The following is a 3,954-nucleotide window of genomic DNA, read 5'->3' as shown; positions in this document are numbered from 1 at the left end:
CTGTGAGGGTTGGAAATATAAAGGTGGACATTTTGTAGCATAAGGAGGGGAGTGATTGACCTTGCAGTCTAGGAGCGGAGGTCCCTGGGACCATCAAGGGAGCAGAGGGGAGAGCGGGACCCTACCCAGAGAAACAGAGATGCCTAAGATGGAGGCAGAGACAATGACGGGGAGAGATGGAGTGGCTGGGGACTCTAGACCAGAGAGGGAGAGGGGCTGTGTGCTGATGACCGGGGGGCAGGCTTGCAGGGTATACCCTTTGATTGTTTGATGATGCATGGAGGGGATTATAACCATGGCAATGAAGCGATATACGATAGGAGGAATGTTAAACTAATGTTCTCCCAAGTAAACTGTCACATAATTCACAATAAAACATTTAAAAAAAAAGAAAGAATTGGACATTTTGTTCTGCAGTTCGTATTATAGACACGTTATTTGTTTACTTTAGTGATAGGCAAAAATCTGGTGTGAAGAACTCTTTTTTTCCCTCTTGGGTTGTTGTTGGGCCATCAAGCCATCAAGCCAGTTCCAACCCATAGTGACCCTGTATAGGGTTTCCAAGGAGCAGCTGGTGAGCTTGAATCCCAGCCTTGTAGTTCTAATGGCGTTGCAGTCTGGTGCATTAACCCACAGTGCCACACCAGGACTCCTCTTGTAGGACACTTCAATATACATTTTCAGATGAGGAAGATAATAAATAAGCTTATAGAAAGGGTTTGAATAGCACAATTGCTAAATTCAGCATAATGTTATTTAACATACCAATAAAAAACTCTACATTGTCTTAAAATATTTGTGAAGTATTTATAAAAAATGAGTATGTTATATATTACAGGATGTTATTATTGTTGTTAAGAGCTGTCAAGTAGATTCTGACTCATAGTGACCCTGTAGAGAGTTTCCAAGGAGCAACTGGTGAGCTTGAACCACTGACTTTGCAGTTCAATCCTATCCTGCAGTCAGTTCAGAGTATTAACTCCCAGCACCAAATAATTTCTATAAATTCATACAAAACAAATTCTCTAGGGTGGGGCAAGGGGGAAGAGTAGGCATAAAGCCTGTACAGAGACATTCTATACCAAAGATATGAAAACATAAATGAAAGAGATGCAGATGATAATTCTAGAACTCTGAGCTTCAGATGAAGGGATAGAAAAGTGGTTTGAATGCTTACTAAAAGACAGAGCTGATCAGACAGGCAAAAAAAAAGAAGAGACTACAGAGGTGTGTTGACCAACCACACCTGCCACAGTCACCTTGAGTATTTGTGAGTGGCTTCACAGACAAGAAAACATTCACATTGCAGAAACCTACCTGTGGTTCACAGAGACATAGGAGACAGCAACTGCAGCTGTCTTCACTTCTTTATCAGAGGTGAATCTTCATCCTTGAAGGGCTGCTTTCAGGGGGCCAAGCAGGTGAAATTGTTTTCAGGGGACCAAATGGGTGAAAATGGAGCAAGATCAGGACTATAGGGAAGACTATAGGGAGGAGCCTTTAACACCTCAAAAGGAAGTTTTTTCAGAGTGTGAACAGTGAGGGCAGAGGTCTATGGGCCTACATTGTCATGCAAAATCACAACTCCTTTAGATAGCAGTCCTCTGCCTTTAATCTGAAGTTTAGGCTTCAGCTCTTCAGTGAGCGCCTCACTGTTAATGAACACTGTTGATTATTGAAACCTTTTCCTGATAGTGTTCCAGTCTGTTCCAATCCCAGAAAATTGGAAGCACAATTTTTCCAGCTGATGGTTAACTTTTTACTTGGTTGGTGAGTGAAGATGTTTCCATTTCATACTCTGCAGTTTACTCTCAGGTTTATAGTGATGAATCCATGCCATGTCACTGGTAATGATTTTTTTTTAATGATTTTTTTAAACTTTTACCTTCCTTCAAGCATTGGTCCAAATTTTGTTTGAAGATGTCCAAACATGTCTGTTTATTCTCTTACATAATTTGTTTCAGTACCCATCTGGCACAAACTTTTCAAAACCCAAGTCTGTCATGGATAATTTCATAAGCCAAGTCATATGGAGGACTTGCAAAGGATTTGCCACATAATCACTGTCATTTGTTTATTTGACAGAATTATTTCATGTGCACGCTCAATGTGGTCATCAGCCATGGAAGTGGACAAGCGGGTTAATGTAACCCGAGTGTGGATAACCTTTGACTCACCCTCATACGTTTATCCACTTAATACAAACAGAACATCACGACAATGCCTCGAAAGCAGCAGCTAGTTTCCGTTCACACAAAGAAAGAAGACAAAATGGCCAAGAGTGGGAGAAAATGTAGAACGAAACTCAAAATTATTTTAAAAAGACCAGATTTACTGGTCAGAAAGAAACCAAAGGAATCTGAGACTATGACCCTCAACTACCCTTCAGGCGTGGAAAGAAACTCATCCTTGTGGCCCAATTTTTAGCCAAGCAATAAATGGTGGTGGTGGTTACGTGGCCTGGAATTAGTTTTGACTCACAGTGACCCAGTATAGGGTTTTTCAGGCTGTAAATCTTTATGGGAGCAGAAAGCCTCAACGTTCTCCTGTGGAACAAGTGGTAGTTTCGAACTGCTGACCGTGAGATTAGCAGCCCGACTTGTAACTAGATAGATATATATTATTGTTGATGTTAAGTGCCATGCAGTTGGTTCTGACTCATAGCAACTCTGTATAGGGTTTCTGAGGAGTGACTGATGGGTTTGAACCATTCAAACTGACCTTACAGTCCAGTGCTTTATCCTACAACATCACACTTGGACTCCAGATAGGTATACATACAGAGGGGGACAACAACGCTAGTTAGGTATACTCACCATCATTAAAAATCAAAAGAGCAGGTGCAGACCCGCTTGTGGCGCAGGCAAGGACCCTGAAAATAAACAGCCGCTACCTTCCCGGGGGTCCGCGTCCGATTCTCTGCCGCTGCGGACCAGCTCAGACGCCGAAGAAGACCTAACTGCAGCCATGAGCAGCAATGAGTGCTTCAAGTGTGGGCGGTCTGGTCACTGGGCCCGGGAATGCCCTACTGGAGGAGGCCGTGGTCGTGGATTGAGGAACCGTGGCAGAGGTTTCCAGTTTGTTTCCTCGGCTCTGCCAGACATCTGTTATCGCTGTGGTGAGTCTGGTCATCTTGCCAAGGATCGTGATCTACAGGAGGATGAAGCCTGCTATAACGTCGGTAGAGGTGGTCACATTGCCAAGGACTGCAAGGAGAGCAAGAGCAGTGTTGCTTCGACTGTGGCTCATGGCTGGGAGCAAGCTATTCTTGTGGATGAGCAGAAATGCTGTTCTTGTGGAGAAATTGGACACATTCAGAAGGACTGCACCCAAGTGAAGTGTTATAGGTGTGGTGAAACTGGTCATGTAGCCATCAACTGCAGCAAGACAAGTGAAGTCAACTGCTACCTCCCGCTGTGGCGAGTCAGGGCACCTCGCCCGGAAATGCGCAATTGAGGCTACAGCTTAATTCTTTTCCTTTGTCGCCCCTCCTTAATCTGATTGATGGTTGTATTCTTTTCTCTGAATCCTCTTCACTGGCCAAAGGTTGGCAGATAGAGGCTACTCCCAAGCCAGTGAGCTTCACTTGCGGTGTGAAAAGAGGAAAGGGGTGGGGGAAAAAAACAACTTTCTGCATGTAACTACAAAAAAAAGTTTATGTCTAGTTTGGTAGAGGTGTTATGTATAATGCTTTGTTAAAGAACCTCCTTTCCGTGCCACTGGTGAATAAGGGATTAATGAATGGGAAGAGTCAGACCATTAAGCCCTTTCTGGGTTTCTTGAAATGTTCCCCTGTGGGAGGTAAACAATTCTGGAAGTGTCAATGAACTTCTGTAAGTAACTTTAATTTTAGCATAATGATGCCCTTGGATTGTCTCACCTCAGTAGCTATTCAATAACATCAAGTAACATCTGTCTCAGGCCCTACATAGAACATACAGTAGAGTGGGAGTA

General features: G+C 43.4%; 1 pseudogene; it reads left to right on the top strand.

The window, feature by feature from the left end:
- The first annotated feature begins 2,967 nt into the window (after positions 1 to 2,967).
- On the top strand, positions 2,968 to 3,469 carry LOC102818385 (annotated as a pseudogene).
- The last annotated feature ends 485 nt before the right edge of the window (positions 3,470 to 3,954 follow it).

The sequence above is a fragment of the Chrysochloris asiatica genome, unplaced genomic scaffold (genome assembly GCF_000296735.1).
Source record: "Chrysochloris asiatica unplaced genomic scaffold, ChrAsi1.0 scaffold00887, whole genome shotgun sequence".
NCBI classification, from domain to species: Eukaryota; Metazoa; Chordata; class Mammalia; order Afrosoricida; family Chrysochloridae; genus Chrysochloris; species Chrysochloris asiatica.
The sequence above is the reverse complement of the archived record's forward strand: the minus strand, read 5'-3'. Positions and strand labels throughout refer to the sequence as shown.